This window comes from Phalacrocorax carbo, chromosome 2 (genome assembly GCF_963921805.1).
Source record: "Phalacrocorax carbo chromosome 2, bPhaCar2.1, whole genome shotgun sequence".
In the NCBI taxonomy this organism is placed as follows: domain Eukaryota; kingdom Metazoa; phylum Chordata; class Aves; order Suliformes; family Phalacrocoracidae; genus Phalacrocorax; species Phalacrocorax carbo.
Window position 1 is genome coordinate 23,547,227 of NC_087514.1, and position 23,894 is coordinate 23,571,120.

General features: G+C 44.7%; 1 long non-coding RNA gene across 1 annotated transcript; it reads left to right on the forward strand.

Moving 5' to 3' along the window:
• The first annotated feature begins 121 nt into the window (after positions 1 to 121).
• LOC135311864 (uncharacterized) lies at positions 122 to 7,183 on the forward strand. Its single transcript, XR_010371402.1, has 3 exons — positions 122 to 315; positions 851 to 960; positions 2,478 to 7,183. It is a non-coding gene; the product is annotated as an uncharacterized LOC135311864 (long non-coding RNA).
• The last annotated feature ends 16,711 nt before the right edge of the window (positions 7,184 to 23,894 follow it).

The following is a 23,894-nucleotide window of genomic DNA, read 5'->3' on the forward strand; positions in this document are numbered from 1 at the left end:
GACGGCAGAACCAGAGCTACTGGTAATTCTGCTTTCCTTCCCCCCCTCTCCCGGCTCCGCAGCCAGCCGCCGAGGTAGGACAGGTAGAGCCCCCTCCCCCTCGCATGTGGGGAGCGGCGGGGCTGGGGCGCCGACGAGGCTAGGCTCGGCTAGGCTGGGCTCGGCGCGGAGAGCGGCCGGGCCAGGCGCGCACAGGTAACTTTCCCGAGCAGTGCTGGATTCTTTCACTAAAGGAGCGGGGCAGAGGGACGAGCCGCCAGCTGATTGGGCGGCGCGGGCCGGCAGGTGCGCTGCCATTGGAAGAGCCGCGCACAGGTAAGGCCGCCGCCGAGCTCCAGGTAACGTACCCCGCGCCGCGCCGCGCCGCGCCGGGAGGCAGCCGCTGCCGGTGAGGGGAAGGAAGGAAGGGGGGCGACGGGCGCTGAGCGTTGAGGCGGCCGGCGGCGGGCCGTCCCGTCCCGCCGTGAAACGTCTCCCTTTCCCCCTGCCGTGGACGGAGCGGGCCAGCCGCACTGAAGGACGCGACGCGACGCGACGCACGGGGCCGTTGGTGCCTCGCGCGGCGGCCGTTGGCTGCCGCTGCGGCTGAGGAGGCTGAGGCGAGGCCTCTCGCGTGTGGCGGGGCGCGACGGAGCGGGGCGCCGCGGTTTGCCTGCCTGCCTGCCGCATGCACCGGGCCGGCGGCGGGAAGCAGCAGCCCTGCCCAAAATCCCCCGTTGCCGCGGGTGGCCTGTGTCTGTCGTTGGATGGTGCCCAGAGAGGCGCCGGCCTTCGCAGGACGGTTTCGTTGTTACGCTTTTTGTTGGGTTTCAGGGTCTTTTTTGCCTTTTTTATTTTTGGGACCGGCCAGGTTTGATGTTGGTGAATGTCTTGGTGCAGAAGGCAACTCACGGCAGAGGGATGCAGTGGTGCCAGAAGATGACATCTGCTGCGTGAATCTGACAGCTGACAGTCGAGCTGGTGGGGGTCGAAGGGTCTGTTTTGTTTGCAGGGGCAAAGCAGACAGAGGGGACTGTGCATCAAACTGTCAGTCACCTTTCAGTCCAGTACACCCCGCTGCATGCTTTGCCCCAAGACCTAAGTGGGCTTACAAGGGCCGGGATCGGGCTGTGTGGGCAGCAGCTTTGCCCATCCTGATGGGCAACGGGAGGAACAGGGCCTCTCCCCACCTTGGGTCAGTCTGAGGCATGGGAGCGAGAAGGTAGCAGAGAGACCTCCATCTCCATTCACCCATTCTCAGTCCCCATTCCTCCACCAGAGACAGGTCAGGACTGCACTAATTCTTCCTGCTACCACTTGTCCTGGAGACATCTTCCTATATTAGGCACCCAGCTTGACTGCTGGTAACCTCTGCTGTACAAATAGTGATGCATGTGTAAAGAATGCACCATTATGTGGGGTAGACCATTATATTACTTAGTGATCTTTGCAGGAAAATTCACTGAATGATGCCAAAACCATCAAATATATACTGTCTTAGGTGAAGGCATTTTCCATTTTCTACCTTTGATTTCACCTGACAGGGGATCGTAGTAGAAGGGATATTAACAGAAATATGTATTTGTATAACTAAATATATATGTATACACACATATTTATGTCTATAAAACATGAGGTATTGTGATCTGGGGCCTGATCTTCATTCATCTACTCCTGCAGCTGAAAGCAAACTTGACTCTGTGAAGTCTTCGGTATTATGAGATTGCTATCAGGCACAAATACCTATTACCGGGTCTCAGGCCTTATCATATTCTTACTAACTAACCAAATTAAGTCACTTCAGTGTATATCAGTTTTAAGTCAGCTTAAACATAGCCCCATGAAGATTCCTGTCACTTTAATTAAACATAATTAGAAAAGCATTGTAGCTAAGCTAATGATGCTTTGATTGAGCACAAAAATATTAGTTAGCCATTCTCTTCCTCCATTCATCGGACACAGGAAAGAAATATTATACAATCTGCAAATCCAATCAGAAGTTGCTAATGTGGCCTGAATTTTGAATAACAAATACTGGTATTGAACCTGAAGCTGTTATTCATAACAATGCTTGCATGAATTATTTTGTATAATACATCTGAGGAGGCCATAAGGCTTACTAAAACACAGAAGAGAAAGTAATTCATTACACAGTTGTTTTGAATACAGAATTACTATGTAATCTTAAAACAAATTGAGCCTCTCAGGCACATTACTGTGAGATACTGTGAGTTGTTTTGCAGTAATTGTGGTAGAATGCTATAACAGTTTAAGCTAGTGAAGCCCCCCGTTAGCTGCACAAATGATAAGATTTCCTTCCCAAATATTTGTTATGCTGAAAGAAACTTTGAGGCCTGAAAAGGTTACCTGTTTGAGCACCATCAATAGGATTAATGGCAACTCAGGTATCTTCTTTCTCTTTTTTATTTTTTCAATTATGAGAAACGTTCTGATGTCATTTCTTTCTCCCTGTTTTTTTTCCTGTATGAAATGTATAGGAAGAAGGAGAGGAAGATCAGTGACGAGTGCTTTTGAAAATGCCACCTTCCCCAAGGTAGAAATGCTGCTGATGTGTGATTTTACAAAAAAGAAAAGCGCATTTGATGCCATCTGCAGTCCTGGACCAAACCCAAACTGTAACTCAAACTGAAATAGAGTTTTTTGTTCTAGTACTGGGTCAAATACAAAACTGCCTTTAGCAGCCTGCTCTCAGGAGACATTCTGTTAGAATGAGGTAGTCGGGAGACTGAATTAGTGCTCACTGGCTTAGGTGGTGTTCCAAGGTCAAACTTGGGAAAATGGAGTAATGGACTCTTGATTTGAGGTTGTTGGAGATGACAACTGTCACTTATTTGGGACTTGCTTAGATGAAAAAATATACCCTGAAAATTATTTTAGCAAGGTAGGTAGGCATAGGGCTCATTGTTCTCTGGATGAGCCTTTTGCTTCAGACTGCAGACTGGAATCAAATTGAAAGTGTCGGAGTCCACCTCTAGCTGAGCCCGTCAAACAGGTCCTACCTATTCCCGCCTGATGCTCATTCTTCATGATCCACAACATTATTATAAACTAATCTGTTAGTCATTGAAAAATCAGCTAATGGTATTTCTGGCCAGACCAGTCTCGCTTCCTGTAGATTAAAGGCTGCGTAGAGCAAAAAATTAAATAGTCATGCAATGCATTATTGAAAATCTAGAACTAGGTTTTGGACTGTACAGGAAAAATTTAAAATAGTAAACTACTGTTTTTCATACTGTGCTTGCTTCTTTGATAGTTTTTTGTGGTGTTGTAAGGATTCAGTGTAGAATTCAACGGTCTAAAGCTTTACCTCATGTTTACACTATTTACTCCATAGCAGCTAGCGTCAGTGTTGTTTGGACTTGCCAGCACTGGGTAAAGGAAATAGAGTGTACAAATAAGGCTTAACAAGGCTTACTAATTACACTAAGTACATAAATATCTTTCAGAAAACTGTTAAAAGAAGCCTATGCGATAAAAGATGTTAGAGAGATATTTATGTCAAAACAGTGTTGTAAAGCAGTTCAGTGAGGGAGCAGATGTTTGAAAACAACTGTTTTCAGAAGACAACGATTACCACGTATTTTAATTTTTGTCTTTCTATGTCATTGATGGCTGTTGATATAAAATCTACTCTCTCACAGTAAGTTCAAAGACAACAACCTACCTACTAATTTTGTGATATGCAGCATTTACTCTTAATCCTCCCCGTAGCCTTTCCTTTGTAGTCATATTCTGTATGAAACTATATTTATTGGAATTTGTGGAGACCTTGATCCTCAGCTGACTTCAAGGAAGCCATCGTACATCAAAATAAGCTTAACAGACTTCAGTGCAAGCCTCCTATACCCCAAATAGATCATTCTTATGCTCTAAGAATTAATTACTCTGCGCTGTTAACTTTAAGAAAAATTCGAAGTAACCAAGATCCTGGTAACACTTTACTTCTAATGCTTCACAATGAAACTATAAAAGTCCTATCAGAATAGACAAATTTGTGAAGTACCGGTGCATTTCTGTCATGCTGCCTGGAGACTCCCCAAACAGGTCTGCTGGCATCCCTTTAGCAACCTCCAGCTCTCGGGTGCCTCCACAACACGTATGACAGCAGCAGTTCAGCAGTGTGGAGGACCATGGAATATCAAGCATTTCCTGGCCACAGGGTAAGGTGTAGAGAGAGTGTGGCACATTCTGTTTGAAATGCTGATTTGCATTTCTTTTAGATTCATCAAAGCAGTAGGGAAACTGGTAGGAAAAAAAAAGGAGGGGCTTTATTTTTGCTTTGCTCATTATGAGAATAGAATTAATGGTTCTGAAAGATGTCAAAGTTATAACGTGACTATCCTGTATATCTGCAATGCTGAGCCTTGGCAGTGTGGTGCACACAATGTTGTTTCAGCTTAAAACAGGAGAATTCATTTTTAGTGATGAAAATAGTGCACAGCATGGAAATTCTTTCAGGATTGAGACATGGAGACAGCTAAGAAGGCAGCAAAGTCTGACAACAGATTGGAATATTAGGTTCATAGTTGATTAGCAGATGTTAAAGTTCCAATCCATTTCATAAAGATTACTCACAGTTTTGGAACCAATTCAATAGAACTTAATATAGAACGATAGCTTTTCTGCAGATGCTTTGACCTACCTGATAGTGTTTTTTCGTGATACACTGAAGCATTTTTGAAACATTGGGAAAACACAGTTAGGTCACCTAATGACGGTAATTTTGCTTTTAGTGTAAAACCGTAGGGTGAAAAAGAATAAGAAGGCATCTCTGAAAGACAGTTTAATGTGATGTGAGACTCTGGAAATATGTTAATTAAGATGACATTAAAATTGTGTGACGTCATTATGGGGCATAGCTAGACAACGTAAATAACCTGACCTGTAAGAAAAATGTCAAGTGCATCTTCCTGAAGCTTTGTCCATCTTCCTGTGTTAATCAAGGGGATCTTTGCATCGTCATAGAACAAAACTGCAAGTTCATAGACATATGTTGAGTAATCCTAATTTGAACTGTTTTGGGATGAACATAAAATGTTGTTAGTTTGTTTAGGTTGTGAAGAGTTAGGAATGTAAGAAGAAAATTGTCCTAATACCTACTTTTTTTTTCCTTTAATTACGAGAACATTTTTTTTAATTGCCAGTGGTAGTTTAAAACTAACTTTTTCTCAGAATTAGTTTTTTTTCTTTTCTCTCCTTCCCTCTTCCTTCTCCTTCCCTCTTCCTTCTCCTTGGTAACACAGAATTCTCTCAGTTGTACAAAATGAGCCCACGGTTGTTGGTGGTACTGCAGTGGGTGCCAGGGTGAGGTGGGCTGGCCTGCTCTAAGGTTTGCGGAGGGCGGGACTGACAGGCTCTCACTGGTGAGTGGCAATGGCCAAGTCTGTGTTTGCTATTGAGGCTGCTGCTCCCTGCTCTCGTCAGTCAGTTCTTGAACCATTATGTCTTACAGAGCATCATTTTAAAGGAATCTGAAATAAGGATGTGATCAACATTTGGAAATCCTAAGAGCTTCAAATGTTTTTGCATTGGTTTATAAGCATGTTAAGAATTTTAAAAAATATAGAAGTTCCACATGTCTAAAATATTGCATTGCAATAATAGGCATTCTAAAACCAACGACAAATACGTCTCTTTTTGCTCTAACAGTCTGTCCTAATATAGGTGTAAGTGTTCCAGCATGCAGAAGGTGAAGGATGGCATATAAACAATTGCTCGTTTACTTTTCCCACACTCAGGAACGAGAGTAAATGCAGCCCAAAGAATCCATGGAAATACTCTCCAATCGGAGCAGCAGGAGTTGGGAAACAAAGCTGTGGAGGCATCATCCTGTTTGCTTAAAATCAATGCAGTTTTCCCTCAAAATAGGTCAATATTATAACCGAATAGGAAGGTACTTAAGAAATCACAGCAAATGGAAAAAGCTGCATTCAGAATCTGCTGAATAAGAGGTGGGGTTGATAGCCCCTGGGCTGTTGCTCATTTATCCTTGTGGCTGCCTGCAGGAGCAGGCAAATGTTATTTTATTTGAAGGGCAGAGGATAAAGAGGATTGTCTGGTGGCACAAAAGGAACCAGTGTTGGAGCCAGGAGATCTCTGCAGTGCCTTGTTCTACAGAAAGGTCACTAGACCATGTGTCCCTGTGTCTCTGTTTAAGCTTTGTCAGCCCTGCTTTTAGTACCTTTGCAGACAGGTGTAGCAGTGTCACAGTCATTTTCTGCTATTTGTTGCTATTCTCTCTCGAAATAGAGGAGGAGTAGTTCAGAAGAAAGCCTCCAACTGGTTTCGTTCATAAACATAAAGGCAGTATGTAATGTTACTCCATCAGGCTTTTTGGGTAATGTAGGATCAGAGCTTGTTGACATGATCTTTGGCCTTTCTTATTGCCTGAGTTTGGTTCTTCAGTGCTCAGGACCTTCCAGATCATTTAGTCCATGGCTTGGGGAAGACCCCAGTTCTAGATCCCCTGGAGCTGCTTCGTCAGCCTGTCCTATCGGGTTCACCATCTCAGTGATACTGTGTTTATACAATGCACATGCCCTGCATGCACCTACAAGCCTGCTTTATCTCTACTCAGACTGCTGTGAAAGTAGATTTTGCTATTCCTCTGCTGCTGGACGGACTTCCCTGACACCCAGGGAGATGTGATAACTACTCTGTCTCGTTCCACCTGTGTTGTGGGATAGCCAGACCCAGGAATCGGGCTCTCAGTGCGTCACTTTGACGTGCTGGTTCCAGGTTCCTTTACACTTCATTTTTTCTCTTGCAGTATCTGTTATCTGTGTGCATTATTACACTGCCTAATCCAGTATTGATTTTTTTCTTTTTTTTTTTTTTAACGCAGGTTGGAGTTACTAGGTAATTCCAACTCAGTCAGCTGTGTTCAATGGCTGTGGCCTATCCTGCTTTATAACCTTGCCTCTTTTTCTCTAAGTCCCTTGTTTAAAGAAGAATCAGACAGAATATCTGTGTTTTCTCAATTAATTCACAATGCAGAAACTTCTTATCGTGTCATGCCCTAGACACTCTGCGTAAATAGGAGTTGTACTGCCGATTTCACTTCGTTTCAGTACAGAAAGCAAATTTCCCAGAATAAACAGATTTACAACATATGTGCCTTTCCCTTACATTTTTGTTCCTTTTCCTTTTTCCCAAATAAGTGGAAGTCTTAGCTGCAGGAAGAAGCAAGGTGAAAGTATTCTGCAGTGAAGAAGTTTTATGTGGCTCCAGGACAGAGATGCTGAGTATTTGCATCTGAGGTGAAAACAGTACCTGGAGATGGCTGTTTGTTTATACAAAGTGTTTGGGTGTGAGGGGCAAAGCAGGCAGATTTACATTTCTTTACTGCTTTTTCTTCTTGAGCTCCCACACATGAGCAGTAGACCTGCGGGGAAGGGTGGGGGCAAGATGTGTATGTTGCTATAAACTTTGCCCTGAGTACTAGGACTTCTCAGGGGAAGGCAAACCCTGCTTTACCATCATTGGGGGTACAGATCAGTCCTCTGCATAATCAATACCATGGTTCAGGTACTTGGGGAGGGAGGCAAAATCATATACTCGGCTGTGTCATTCCAGAGCGAACTGGGTGCAGGACACATTGAAAGGTTCAGGAAACCTGTATGAGAGGGAGGCCAAACTGACACCCTGCAGTTTCCTAGCCCCAAGGCAAAGATGTTGTTTGGTATCGCGGTGAAGTTGCTCAAGCTCTCACAGCCCAGGCACCAACTGTCAGGGACAATTCCTGACCTGTGCAGCTTTCAAAGGCAGATGTGAGGAGGTAGGTACAGCACCTCTCCATTTCATACGTGAGGTTTTTGAGTAACAGACTTGCCAAAGGTTATGTGGGGAATCTATGCAGAGCCAGGAATTTATTACCCCCTGCCCAAATCTCAGGCTGGTGCCAGATGTAGACAGGTCGTTTGCTGAATGAATGCTGCAGCCTGACTCCTGGAAAGTACTCTTGCAGTCCCAGTGAAACCAGTGACTTCCCCAGTTCGGAATACATTTATTTTTAAACTGCACAGGCAGAGATTACATGTTTTGACAAACTCATGCTGGAGTGTTGAGTGTCTTGTGGATTCTTAGCCCATGAAACATCATCATGCCTAACTGCTCATTAAACCTGCTGCCTAGCAGAATCCCTCAGCCCTCCTGTGGGCTCCCAGGCAGTGCCTTGCCCTTTTTCTACTTAAATTGCTAGCAAAGGTGAAGGTAGAGTTTACAGGGGGAAAATAATTCAGGGTGAATTGGACGCAAAAAATAGACAAACTGCAATTGAAATGTAGGATTTTAAACCCAAATGTCTTTATCTCACTTTATCCGAGCTAATTGGTTCAGCCTATGTGCAGCATAGGCTGAATTTTAAATGTTGCACTGATAACTCTAAGCTGATATCAGTGTCTACCCAGGACAACTGATGATGTAGTATCATAGATGGCTTCAAGGACAGGTCTTACCTTGGGCAGAGTGGGGTCTGTTCTCACCAGAGTTGTATAACTCTTGATAAAATCTCAGTCTTATGTACGTATGAAGTGCAGTGGTGGGCACTGAGCTTGGTACCACAACGCAGTGGAGCAGGAAGTAATCCCATAGCGGGGATTCCCATGGTATCCCCAAGGTTACCGCAAGGAGCAGGCAGCAACTTGAGTAAAAAGGAGGACACAAGAAAGTCAGAAGGTCCTGTCACCCTGGCTCTCCTGTGATCTTGTTTGTAAGGTGAGGGGGGTAACTGCATGGTTCAACCCTCCTTCTTACAGTGAAGTTGAATAAAGCATATTCTGTTGAGATTCCTAACAGAGAAACGCGTTAGAGTCACTACTGGTTGGCTTTGCCCAGTGGAAGAGCGTGTGGCTGCCCAAAGGGGCTTTCTCGCTTTCTCACCCTAGGTCATGCATTTCTGCCCTCTTGTGTCACAGCAGCAGTCTTGCTTTTTCATCTTGCTGAAAACTGTGTTGGGTTTTTTTTAAATAGGGTTAGTTTTCAGACAGGTAAGTAGGCTGGTTTGACCCCTTAAAACTCCATTCCCAAACTGTGGGAGTGCTGGAACCAACAAAAGGAAGGGTACGGTAGTTGTAGGGCAGGCCCACCTCTTTTGGCAGTAGCGTGGTTTTAGCTCTGAGTTAAAGTGATTGTGAAAGTGCATGCAAAGCAGTCTTTTCTGTTCGGGGGGAATGAAAGCCTTCCAGGTGTAAGCACGGGGAGTTAATTACAGCATTTGCACAGCCCAGTTCTCCTGGAGTCTCACACATGGCTGGCTCATATGACATCTATCAGCATTAGACGTGGCATCACCAGCAGCTCTGGCAGCATCTGTTTCTTGAACCTTTCAACCTATTCCAGTGCTGGAGTGGTGGTGAATTTCTGCAAGTGCAAGACAATTCACAGCATCAGCGTCACTGCAGATGACCCAGTGAAGCTTCTGAATTCATAGAAGTATGTGGATGAGTGCAGCTATCTGATCAAGAAGGTATTTTATGTCACAAGTGAAATGACCACCTTTTCTTCAAAAGATATGTAGAAGGTGTTGTGCCTGTTTTTTATAGACAGTATTATTAAGAATGTCAATCATTCAGGTTGTCCTTTGCATTGCATTGCCATTCTTTGCTTTGGAAGTGACTTCACAGCTGGCTAGTGCTCAAATTCTGTCAGCTTTAGACAGTAGATGCCTGGGCTTAAATTCGATGCTTTGGCCCTCCAAACCCAGCCTTGCAAGGTGGGGGGGCGGGGAGGGGGGCATTTCCCCTTGAGCTGCAGTTATTCCCTTTGGGTTCCAGAGCTTCCACCAGGGCAGGGGGGAGGAAGGGAGACCAAGGATATCTGAAAATCTTCAGTGTAAACAAGGCCAATTATACACACACCAATTACCTCAGTGTAAACAACCAATCACATTATAATGGGGAGAATCTTTTGAGCCTGAGGAGGGTGCTTTGAAGTGCCTCTGCTCAGAGAGTGCCTGTTAATGCAGAGAATTGCACCAGCAGCAGCTGTTGGCTCCACTGAGTAGAGTTTGGTGGCAATGACAATGGAGCCGGGTGGATTGGGAGTTGGATGCCATGATATGACAATACAGTAGTTAAAATTCCAACAGCGATGAGGCAGTAGCTAGTGGCAACCTGGCTGTAGGCTTGCCTGTATGGGCCAACACACATCAGTGATGGCAGTGTGAAGGAATTGGAATTTTTTGTTACAGATAAGTGTAATCATTGCTTTTGTGTCCAGGAAACTGCTAGACCTGCACTGTACAGACCGGTCACTTTCCCAGGAATTCTGAAGCCTCCTCTGGCTTTAGGTCTCTCTAAGCACCAAGTGTCATTTTTCTCCTTTGAAGCACTATACCTCTTGTTCAGAAGGCCTCATCCTGTGGTGGATGCAGTCCACTGAGAATCATCCTAATTTTGTGAGCTGCTGATCAGGCCCTGTAGGGTTGAATTCAGTCTGTTTGCAGATGAATGCTGCTAGCTGCATAATGCCAAGGGCTGCAGCAGGTTCCTCAGCCCTGGTCTCCAGTCCTAGAAGAGGAATCAAGCACAATGATTTCTTCACAGGCTCTTCTCTCCATGCCACATGCCTGCTCCTCTCTTCAACTTCCTGAAACAGTCACTGCCTACAGCCCCATTCAGTCTGGGATCAACGTGCTGGTTTTGCCCTCCTGTGCTCAGGAGAGCTGCATCATCTACCTCTAGACATGACACACGGGTGCAGTAAAGGCAGACATTTCTCCTGCACGTGCAGAAGTGAATTCCAGTTTTTTAGTAGTACCAACATGATCTCTCACATTTTCTGTGGAAGAATAGAAGTTAAGTCATACCCAGGATAACATAAATGTGTCTGACTCTCAGCAGGGAGAGGATTATGTCAATTTAGGCTAATAGCTGCCAAATAATAGACATGTAGATGCTTAAATTGTTTTAATTTATGTCTGCTGGCCCTGACAATTGGAAGAAAAGATAAATATACGCAAAGCGTTCAAAGCTTGGGGTGTTGTGATGCTAATTGAAAAGTCACCGAAGGAAGCCTGCATGGTGTGGGTGTGTGGGAATCTTAGTGCATGAGATTAGTGGCTAATTAGTGGCCAGGAGCTGGAGTGCACTCCTCCAGCTATCTCACACTGAGAACCAGCAATTTGGCACATGCAATCAGTTCTTGCCCCTGATACCGGCAATGAAGCACCTATTGTGGGTAACAGACAGTGTGATGATGGGAAGATACAAATAGTGCCAGCGCTGTGGCAGGCTCTCCTAACGTGCACGGAAGCAGTGTTGTCTAGGTGGCTTGCTGTGTCCTGAGCCACAGCAAAGATACAGGCATTTGAGAACTGAGTTCTTTTTTCTTTTTAACAGATGCACAAGTCTTGTTATCTTACTTTCTGCCTCTTTCATGCCATGTTTGCAGCAGATGACAGAACGTGCTCTGGAGGCCCTGAGCTTCAAACTCTGCTTTAGACTCTGAAGTGAATGCATACAGGTGGTGACACCCCCTTCCTTGCATCGTGTTTTAGAATTATGACATTTAAGAAATAGAGGTTTCATCTGTCTGTCAGTGTCCCGGTATTTCCCTCTCAAGCTTTTCCCTGGTGTACAAATGAAATATAAGAATCAGAGATTTAAATAATACACTTCTGTCATGAATCGAAGAGGTTGGCCTTTAGGAAAAGAGAGACATGCAAAATTGTAGGAATTGGTGTCACTGATGCATCACTGACACCACTGAACTAATCAGGGCTTTGTTTGATTAGGCACACATCTATTTTTCTCAATTGTTTCACATTAATTTGTGATAATTCCTTATTTATTTCTTCATTTAAAAAGGCTGCTTTGTAACTCTGAAGAGTTACATATTTTCTTTTCCCCACATTTGCTTTTCTGAATCTTAAAACAAGTGTAAACACAGCTTTAAACTATTACCCTCTCAGTTAAACTAACCAGTATTAAACCTCACACAGGCATCAAGTAGCAGTACAGGGTGGTTCACTTCTGAACATTACAGAAGCCAGAAAACTTTCTTTCCATGTCACCAGCTGATTAACACAGTTTTGCTCAAACTGGAGTCAGCAGTGGGATAACATAAGAAGCCCGTGCTCATGGGCAGCAGCCTGGGGCTGCACGAGCTGCTAGTGAAGAGAGTCAGCTTTTCTGGCGATCAGTGTGTGGGCATTTCTAGTCCAGTTTCCTTAACCCTCCAGTCGATCAACACTCTGGACAACTAACACTCTTCTCCAGCTGTTGAAAAAAAGCTAAATCATCCTTGATCTCCCCAGTAAGAGCCAATTACAAAGGGGACATCCTTCATATAGTAGCCGTGTTGTAAAAGTGATGCTATTGGGAGAGGTAAGGTTTGCCAACAGAGCTAATAGCTTGTTTGATCATGTATGTTGTTGGGAAAAGTTAACAGACTTTCAGACACAGATGTTTTATGGGTCAGAAAGAGAAAATTCGAACTTTGAGCTATTCTGGCCCCCTCTCAGAAATCCTGTAGACATGATAGACACCACAGCCCCAGACAGTCAGCTCTCCCATGGATAAAGCCAGCTTGCAGGGCAGCCCCAAGAGCCCAGGTGCTCCAGGAATCTTAATAGCCTATGTGAAGCAACAGATTCCTGAAACCTTGCTCTTCGTTCAGTAAATGTTTGTCAAAACAGGAATGAGAGATACAGGAAAAATCAGTGTTTTCTGGCCAAATTATTTCCATCTTGATCTAGGTGGGCATTAGTAATGCAGCTGTCAGTTTTCACATTATGGTTTTTAAACAGACATCTTTTCTATTAGTCATCTTTCAAGATACCTTCTCTTTTATCTTAAGCAAAATACCTGTGGGTACCGTTACTGATGGTTTCAGATACTACTGGACAGTAGCATTAAGATAGCCGGTGGCGGCTGGTCAGTGCAGCGACTGATGCAGCACAGGAATTTGGTGACAGTGCTACAAGCTGAAAGATACTACATGTTGGAGCCTGGCAAGAAGCTAGGAGCAGATAAGACATCTGTTTTATCTCTCTGTGAGGTGAAAAGGGGGAATAATCCCAAATCAATTATATTCAGCTGAATGGAGTTTGTGAAGGGACCGTTGTTTGCATGAACAGCATTTGAGAGGAATCTTAAGAGGACTGTCTAGGCTGGTGGGCGTGTTGCCTCTGCCAAGATGCTGCCTCCTCTTAGGAGCCGTAAGAGAAAACATTTGCCCCTTCCCCTGGCCAAATTGAAACAGCACCTCCTCCTTCCCTCCCACTCCCTGCTGGGAGTGGCCCTGTCACAAGGGCATCTCACATAATGCAGGTGGGCATCAGCTGACTGCCAGCTGTCCAGCCATCTCCCCAGGGTGTGGAGGAGGCTCTGGCAGAGGGGATCAGCCACGTAATGACCTCTGGATGCTGTGTCTGATCACTACCTGCATTGTGGAGGAGTTTTGTGGGGGTGTAGTGGGCTGTGTGCGAGGGGAGAAGATGAGAGATTCTCCCCTGGTACAAGTCTCTTCTTTTGTACCTGTTCCTCCTATACAGAAACTCAGCCAACTGTCCCACCACCTACAACTTGCACCTAACAGGAGATGGACAGCTTTGGAAAGGCCTGGCAACCTGCTGGAAGAAGTTATTTCTTTCATCCCCTTGTAGGACATCATTTCTCTTTTAATGTTTTCTGCACAGTAAAGAGAGGAAAAGGAGGAAGGAGCTAAAGAGGAGTTGCAGAGGAGTTTCCAATTCCTTTAGGAATCTGTGCACGGCAGAATAGGCCTGCAGATGACCAAAGCTGTCTCAGCCCCACGAAACTTGGTAGCTCAGCTCTAAGTCCCAGGATCTCTTCCGGTTTCTGAGCCAACCCTTCAGCATTTAGATAAGGTACTGGACTAAGCTGAAGTTGTGCAAACATATCTGATCTCATGTCAGCTAAAAACCCTTAAAAATCAGCTTAAAGCACTAGCCTGTTCCAAAGAAAAGTGCCAAACCTCAGTCTGGAGCTTCTGTTAAGTTAAAAACAGAAATGCTTTTTCAAATGAAGTATAAAGGCCAGTTTCCTTTGCAAGTCATCTAACAACTACTTTCTCCAGGTAACTTCCAAAATAAAATCCCCCTAATTAAAAAAAATTCACCTCTAAAAAATAAAAAATCACCTATTCCAAAATAAAATTCAATGTCTAAGATGACATCTAGGAGATCTGTAGAAGTCTGGTTTAACTGGGGTAAAGCTAGGGTGAGAGACGGGTCAAAATCAAGCTTACCATGGAGGCTATCTGCAACCTTTGTGGAGAAAGATTACCATCTTTCCAGGGAGTTCATGTTTCTGTTATTATCAATAACAATCTGGTTTATACCATTTACTCTCCCCCCTTTGTTAGGTTATCACCTCTGACAGCTGGGAGACTCAACATGGCACGTAGGGTGAAGCTGTGATGAGACTGGCTCATGTTATTGAATCAGAAGTGTTGCCTGCTTGTATCCCTGCTGTGAGAATGTGTAGGTACCACGGTCCTCATCCCAAAGCACTTACAGTCCAAGCCAGAGAGCTTGTAAGGAGGAGGATCATAGTAAAGTAGGGACATGTGTGCTATTTTGAATGTTGTGATTTATAGCTGTATTTTTTCAATAAAGCCCATTTTTTATTTTACTGCATTTTGATGTAAAAGCACATGCAATCTTACAGATGTTACAGTAAGAGCAGGCTGCCTTTCCCTGTATACTTCCGCAGGGGAATGACTTTTCTGTGCAATTAGCCAGGAGGATCGAGCTTTACGATAGAACAGTTTGGTCTGAGCTGCTTTCCCTCGCTGGCCTGTTCAGAAAGCTCTAAGGAGCACAAAGCCAGCCATCTTTACAGCTTTGCTGGGCAACAGTAACAGGCTGCTGCCTGTGGCTGTGCGCAGAGACCCTCCTGCTCCACCGGAGCTGAGCTGATCCTGTCACGCTCAGCAGAGCAAGTCTGGACAGGGTGAAATGAAGAGGAAATGCCAGTTCCAGCCCTCCCAGATGGCTCCGGGCTACTTTGTACACTAACTTTTTCAGCCTCAGGAGGTTTTGCATATTAATTCCTCACCATCCACAAACTGCTTTTCGAGCAGCGCTGCACTGCTGAGCTCTTGGAAAGCCACCCCACTTATGTGATTCTGGAGACATGAGCTACGCCGTGTTTATGGGGCTGCCTGCTCTGCTTTCCTGTTTTGGTAATCCTCTGCTCTCCTGCAGGTATTAACACGTACAAGAAAGCTTCATCACAATAAACAATAGCCAAACATGCCACTGTTTTTTCCATCCATTAAAGATACCATCATACTTTTAAATCAGTCCCAATGAAAATCATCAGTGGGGCTCCAGAAAGGTCAAAGGTTTGCCGGTTTAGGATTTCGTGGGAATATATGCTTGTTTGGACTTGGCCCAAGAGCTTCGTTTACCTGTTTGACAGGTAACAATTAGCGAGTAATAGCTCTGCCGGCTGGAATGCGGCTGCGAGGGCCAGCGGGCGCTGGGTTACCTGGTGGGCAGGTGTGGGTGCAGCGCCCAGATAGGTATGTGCATGCACAGCATTCCTGGGAATCAGTTTTCCCTTAAAGATGCAGCGATGACTGCAGGGCACAAAAGGGCTGGGCTTAGCCCAGGCTCCAAGACGTTAAGCTGTTTGCAAGGTAAAGATGTAAAGTAAATAGTGAAAAAGAAGAGGAGCTGAGGAAAGGGCTGTGAGAAGCAGCTGCTCCTTTTCTTCCTTGCCTGGAGAAAGGAGAGTTTCTCGGAGAATCTCAGTAACGGAGAATTCAGTGCGATTACAGTGTCATGGGAGATAAAACAGAAGGGAAAAGCTGAGATAGGGTAGAGCTGATTTGAGAAGTGCGCGTCTGACTAAAAGTTATGCGGATGGGTGGCCAGCATGGCTCAGGAACTGTGTAAGGATTTTTTTGCATTGCTCCCCAGTGGCTGCCCAGCACAGGCGCAGCAGCATCTAGCAGAGCCGAGAAGCTTGTTTGGCACGGTATAAATGGGAAGTGGGGAAACCCTGTATCAGTTGCTTTAGAAAACGTTAAACAGCTTATGTGCAGTTACCCTCAACTCTGCCATTAGCAACAGTCAAAGCCTCGTGAGTCTATGGAATAAAACCACTTTATCTGTGGCAAACGGCCCCATTTCCAGCTCTTGCAGCAGTCAGGGAAGATTCCTGCGTCAGCCCCTCCCCGACATCGAGTCCCTAGAGGGAATCTGGTGTGAATTATGTAGGCAGTCAGGGACTTTGCAGGTGTTTGATTTTTTTATTTTTAACCATAGCAAGTGACCTTTCTCTTTTAGGAACAGAAAGGTTTGATTATTCTTTTCATATTTTATTCCCATTCGTGAACAGGCTTCTGTGTTTGTGTATTTCCACTTACATGTTTCATATGTAACAACTGAGCTATTATGTGACTTTGGAGAAGCCACATCCTCTTTCCTGGTCTCTGTATTTTCACCTGCAGAGTTGGAGTAGCAAGTCCCGTGTTATTAACCATGAGAGACACAGGTGATAAGTTATATACATGTATGCTCTTATAAATATATATGATATATGTGATACAAATATATACACAATATAAAAGATATTAAAATATATATTTTTATCTATCACACAGTAATTATTTTGAACCTAATTTCACTAAGATGAAATGTATTTTGTGTTTTTAATAAAAATAATGTCTTCTTTACTTATAAATGCTTCTCTGGCTGGAAGGACTTTATCCTTGTTGTACTAGTTGATGTCATCTGAGGAAGAAGAAATCCAAGTATAATTAGAAACCATTTTCCTTGATCTTAAAAGAGCCAGCATCACTTGGAGTCATGAAGCATTACTTGTACACTGTTATTTAATATGACCTTCATTAAGAGGGAGTGTCTTTGCTCAACAGTGTATGGGCCAATAAATGGTCATTAAGCCTGACTACTAGCTGGCACAATAGCGGGGTTTGTATTTATTCTCACAACCTCCTCACGAGCTACAAGCGAGCACTACGGAAGCACAGAGTCATCCCTGCGCCGTGGACCAAACCAGAGCACTTAGAAAGTGCTGAGAAATACATGACAAGCCCCTTCCCCAGCCCACAACCACTGCAAAAGAAGAGGCAAGTATCTGTCCTGGGTTGGGCGAGAGGCTTGGCCACTGCACTGCGCACCTCCAAGAGCTCCCACCCTGGGCACTTGCGAAAGAAGTGAGCAGCGCTCTTCCCGTTCCTAGCATCCTCTACTCTGCATCTCAGACTTCCTCAGCTGGAACTTGGACCTACATCTCTGTGTTTCACACCTCTGAGTCAACCCTTCATTTCGTGAGTCTGCCAGACCGCCGTTTGAACCCCTGTACACTTCTGACCTCCATAATGTTCTGCAGCCATGAGCCCCGTAGGTTATGAGGTACTTCAAATAATCACTTTCTTTGTTATAAACCGTGTTTCTGATTGTGACATTTAGCATCTATGGTACTGTGTGAAACAGCGGGCAAATGTTCCTTCTGTCTCCCATTCACTGCTGACCTCTACAACTTGCAGAGCCCTGCACATTTTGGTGTCTTCCTACAATGGATATTGCGACCGTAACATTATGGATTGCCTCCCCTTTGGGCATGGAGGACAGGAACTACATGTAGCATTCAAGACCTGGGGCACTTTAGATTTGCCCAGTGGTGTAATAATGCTTTCTGTTCCTTACATTCCTGATGTTGCTTTGGCCCTGCTGAGCACGGGAGCAACTTAAGCGTACTGGGCAACACTTTCATTAAACTTCATTGTCATGGTCGTGCTGCATAGTCATGCTGCATGATAAGCACCAGTGCCTTGGATTCGAGTGAAGAATAATCCTCCCTCTTGCAGTTTTCTGCCCACCTGCAGGTTTTGTGTCCCTGTCACTTGAAGTGAGTGGGAAGACTTCCCCTGGTTTCAGCAAGACTGGAAGTCCTGGGAGCATCTCTTGTTCATGTCAAGGGGGCTGGATGGAGAAGCTGAGCTGTGGTTAGCGCTGTGTGGTGTGCTCTTCTGGTCCTTGAGAACAGGAAATTTCATGCTCACAGGGAGACCAGACTTGTTAAGTCGCAAGAGAAATGAAATGTGGTACCAGTGGTGGCTTTGTGAGAGAGTTGTGCCTCACTATTCACTTTATTAAATGCTTTCTGTGAACACAAGGAATTCAGCCTTTCGGTTTGGTAACTGCTGCTTTCCGCTATATCAGCACTTTAGCCAGAACAATTGTAAACATTTAAAGAGTGGCATCAGTTAAAGGTGGCTCAGGAACAAATGTGACATGAAGAACTTGGAAAGCCTGGAAGAATAGCTATTGTACAAAATGCTTTTCTAAATGGATACCTGAAGGTATGAAGCTACAAAGAGGATGGTTTGGGAGGCAGCCTTCCCGGTTCGGGAGTGCAGTCATGGTGACTAAACATACCCTTTGGAAGCACACACTGTTTTGAAGGGGCTTCCAGCCATAACCAAATGATGCTTACAGTGACTGACCCATTGCATGTTAAGAGGCAGGATGACTCCACCTGCTATTGGGGTTCCGTACAAAAAGCTGACAGTACTTCAGGCGGAACATGGGGACTCTGGAGAGCATGACAAGGGCTCTGTTGTTCACTGGTAACTACCAATAAAAAGTCCGCTAGATAAAGTGGATCACAAATGGCATCTGAAGTAGTCTTTCACCCCAGCCAAAATAATATTCCAGGACAGCAACATAGGAAAAGGACCACCTCAAAGGATTTCACCACCACAGGTTATTCCCAGGTAGCACCACACTGTGTAAGGAGGAATGGAAAACACATGGCCTTATTCCCTGTGAAGTGTTTGTGGAGTTTTTGTCACCATAGTACCGAGTCACCAAACACAGAAAGGTCCCTCCCATGATTCATAAATGAACCCACAGTGGCCATTGCTGTTTCTCACCATTCTTCTCACTCTACCCAGTGTGCAGTAGCTGAATGGAGCAATGCTGGACACTTATGGGCCTCTCCATCTTCCCAGCACATTGCAAACAGATTACTACACCCAGCAGCTCTTTATGAGCTTTTCTGGGCAGGTGAAAAGAGCAGATAGTTCTATAGATTATTTCATACAACCCTAGGTCTGACTGATGTCACCTGCTATTACCAGGATTCACGAAACAATGCATTGTGAGACTTTGGGTTCAGCTGTCCGTCACCAGACTTGATCTATCTGGGAAGTTTTCTGAAATAGCTATCAGCTTGAGGCTAATAACCTAGCATTAAGCATGTGAGAGGTCATTAGTTGGAGCAGGCAGACGAGCAGAGAGACCAGCTAGCTTTCCTTGCCAACAGCACGGCAGTGAGCAAACCGCTGCTGTACCACTGCAGGAAGGCAACTCCAGCCAGTGAAAGCAGTGTTGAGGCCATTGCGGAAGGGAGTGGAGAGACCCCATGGGCATGACCTGCGTTGTTCTGCTCTAGGAGGGGTGTTCCAGACTTGTTCAGCACAGAGGCAGAGGCTGCAAGGAGGCACTAATACCTCAAGGAAGTAACTACCAGGAAATAAACATGGTTTAAGTTAAAGGGCAGTGTTGGCACACGGACAATAGGGTGCAAGTGGACTTTAACATATTTCAGGTGGTGAAGAAAGGGTGGCATCTAATCAGGTGAGAAGTGAGTTACTGGAAGAGATCCCCCAGGAGGAGGAGTGGGAACAAGGTCCCCGGGGGCTCAAGGATTCAGTTTGGTTGGGAGACCCTGCCAGGACCACCCAGAGCCAGGGCTCAGTGGGGCATGGTTGCTCTTCCAGACCACTTGCTTGAGCAGTTTCCATTTTGGCATCTCCTAACTTTTGATTTGTCACTGCTCTTCCAGGGCACTTGGGGAGAACCATACTGGGTCTTCTGCAGCTTTAGCTATTTCATTTCAGTGAATAATGTGCCTCTCATACAGGCCTAATTATGTACTGGTAGTAGGAGAGAAACAGAAAAAGGAAACGATCTGTATTTAACAAAGCAGATCTGCTGCCACCAGGGATTAAGTCCTGACACAAAGGACTTGACTTACCCACAACTGGTTGGAATAAAGCAAACAGTGCACTGTTTGACTGCAGCCCAGCTAGTGATGGCAAGCCTTTGTGAAAAATAAACTGCAGCCATCTCAGCCCTGCCAGGGATACCAAAGTTATGAAGGATGAGAAGAAGCATCCCTTGGATAGTCACTGTGGTCTAGTCTCTTCTTCAGGCTGGGGAAAGATCAACGTGAAGGGATAATGCCTTTCTAAGGACTATTTTATGATGGAAGAATTTAGATTGTAAAGGATTTGTTACTTCAAGTGACACATTATTAAATCTTTTCAAATCTGTGAAGTAAAGAGCAAACATGAGTCCCCACACCCAAGCAAACACACAGATAGGTTCATATGCAACTCCACCCCGTGGCTGCTTTTTGCCAACTTCCGCAATGACTTAACTTAAATGAAATCCCAGGACAGACGCACTCCAGAACACTTCAGCGTAACCTCAGCTTGAGCTTCCTTTTAAAGTGGCAGGTCCCTGGGTTTTCCCGCAAAGGCATGCGTGCTTATTAGTATCTCATGTTGTCAAAGGAAAGCTAATGAGACTCGTCTCATTTTGAGATTTGTGTAGGTCATGAAAATAGCTGTAGTGCTTGGGACTGCTGTTGATGTTTCTTTCTTTGTAAGAATAAAGGGAAAGTACTGGGGATTAGCACTGTCACCATACTCCTCCCCACCTCTCCCCACCTCAGGACTTGTGCAAAGAGCTCAGACAAACACAACCTTTGCTTTACACAAAAGTAATATTCAATCCAATATTTTGTAAGTAGATTGTTAACTTTATTATCATTGTTAAACATATTAATAGTGCTTTCATAAATGATCCTTCTATGAGCAGCGTATGTGACGCTGTATGAGAGTTTAAACCTGGATCACAAATATCACAGATTAATACCTGTACCTTCCAGATCATCAAAATGGAAAAGCAACTTCACCAGTATTTACAGTTCTGATAACTGCCACCCTACACTTTGCTTTTCCTTCCTATCACCTCTCTGGGGTCTTTCAAGCCTTCTTTGCTATGGCTTCTCTAGTAGCTGTCATGACGCTTGCTACTCAACAAGTGCAGCAGTCCATGGGAGTCATTCAGTATTTATTAGCATGATTTGATGTCCTGCCCCCAAGAATGGTGGGGAGACTGCTCTTGGTTCAGGCCCATGCCAGTGTGAGCCCACTGGCAAACCATGCTGGATGGAAGCCATGGGAGAAATGCTTCCTCCTGTTAGGAGATTTGGTGGTTCTCATAAAACAAGTAATATCATTTTCCTCCCTTTACTTCAGCTTCTGACTTCTATAAGGAGAGGACAATTACGATCATTTACTACATAAAAAGACATACAGGAAAGTTTAGTACTGTGCTGTCTTTGAATGCAAATACCTGATGCAGTGGAGTCTCAGCTGTACAGATTTCTTAACGAAAAGACTCCCTTTGTCCTTGTCACAAAGGAAAAATAAATTATGTATGCATTTTTAAAAGATCTCACCACTTTGCTCTTTGAGTATGACATTAAAATACAACCTGAAATTATATTTCAAATATTAAGGTAAAAATATTCACCTACAAAGATGTAAAGGTGGAGCTGACCCAAGAACTAGGAGTGTGAGTTTGGCCTATTCTTAGGCTACTGAAGTTGTAATCACTAATGCTGGGAGAGGAGCAACAGAGCAGCCTGGCCTGCAGGAAGGCTCTGGGGACATTAGGGTGGATGTTTCTGTGAACTATTAGTAGCATAACAGTGTTTCTGTCTGGAAGGAGAGGGCGGGAGTGAACTTCTTAGCGCTTTGCTGTTGGAGCCAGCAGAAAAAACTAATCACCAAGTGCTTTGGGTAATATTCAGGGCTTCTGTCAACACTACCCAAATTACCAGAGTACGTACCATAGAGGCAAACCTTGGGAAATCACGTCAAGTGTTTAGCAACCTGTGATCTCATAGTTTTTCTTATTTGAGCAGTGCAGGATGAAAGCCTCCTACAAAGCCTGAGCAGACAACTGACATGTCCCAGCCTGTTTCATTCAGTGGCTAAAAGAAGTCATGGCAGACATTTAACTAAAATCTTCCTCTGTGTATGCAATTTTCTCTGAAACTACAGTGGGGGATGTTGCCTTTATGGGCAGTCTTCACAGGTAGGAGTGATGTTTGAGGTCCCATGCAGCACTTTGGGTTTGTAAAGTAGTTTAATCTGGTCTTGGAATATCTCATTGCACTCACTTGAATAAGAACACTTGCCTGGGACATCCAGCTTCTGAGGATGAATGGTTTTGCACAGGTTAGCCCATGCAGGAGATGGCAAACACTTTGAGGAGGAAAATGCGAGTGTGTTTCTTTACAGAGCCTTGTTCTCCAAGACCTTCTAAGCCTCCTTCTCTGTCACCCACCAAGCACCAATGTCTATGCCAAGGCAGGGGTTGCACGTGACAGTTTTGTGACAGGTTATTAGGAAATACACCAGGAGCATCTGATGTCACCAGAAACCCCACAGAACATGCAATACAGGATTATCAGGTTAGTCTCCACTCCAAAGCCAGCAGTAATGCTATGCTGGTGAACATCTCCATAGTCCACTCCTCCCCTTTCTCAGATGCTGCTGTGTAAATCTAGCCTTAGGACCTATGAATTAGAGAACATACTAACCCATTTCAATTCAATTTATCCCTAGTATCTTGTGAAAACTCTTGTGGTCCTTACAAATGCTTTCTGTGAAAGGCTGAATGAAGCAGGGACTCAAAAGGAAATTCACCTTTCTACCCCTAAGCAATGTCCTGCTAAGAACTGAAATAAGCTAAAAAGGTAAAATTCGGAATATTTTTTCCCCAAATTCACAGACTGGCTATTTTTTAAAGGAATGTTTTTATTTCAGTGTGAGAAATTTCCCATTAGATTTTACTTCGTGCTCCAGTGATTCAAAAATCCTTAGTGAAAGGTCAAATCTTTTCAGACAGGTTTTGTAAATAATCTAGAACTAAATCTTTTCAACCTTCTTTCTCTTTCTCCAGGAGCATAGCCAGAGTGCTGGGATACCCTGGAAGAAAGGGCTGCAGTGCCATAAGTTACAACTTTATGATGGTGTAAAAATTTTTAAAACCCTAAACAATTACTGTTATACCTGACACTTATTTATGAGTGCACAGAAGCAATTTGAAAGCTGTAAAATCCCTCACCAGCCTTGTTTAAGCTCACCCTGTGAAAGACATGGGTACTAGTCTCTTTTATTACCAGCAGCGCAGCAACAGAGTATTTCAGAGCTTGTTAAATAAGTTGGGTCAGATCCACAGATGGTGTAAATCAAACTTCTGTAGCTACTCCAACATATCTGTGGTCACAGAGGGCTCTTTGGAGTCTTTGCACAACCAGTGCCGCCCCAGGGAGCCCTTACATCAGCTGCAACCTCCACGAGCTGCAGACACACCAGTCTCCTGCCGCTGATATGGCAGTTCCCTGCCCTATGTCCCCTGCAGAGGCGCTGGAAGAAGGGGCCAAGTTGTCGTGATCCCCATCATCCGGCCAGAATAGCATTTCAGCCCTGCCTGGGGCTAATCTCTAACCCCATCGGTCTCCTGAAGCTTCTGCACGAGCCCCTTGGTCCAGCCTCACCCATTCCCATCCCCTCGCTGCTGTAGTGCCATGTTCATAACAACAAAAATGGCATCTCTGAATAGATTTAGCCAACAGTGGAGAAATGATCATTTTTAGGGGAGTATAAGGGTAGAGACCAATGGCTAGAACGTGTTTCTCCCCACTGGGAAGAGGAGGAGGAACTGGCTGCTGGCAGCAGGTTGCGTTAGCACAACGCTTCAGGATGACTAAATCGCTCAAGGTAAAAGGGTGGTGAAATTTGATTTGAGTTGCTGTCAACTGAGAAAATGTACTTATCACAGACTTCTCCCACCGTCATGGAAAGAGCCT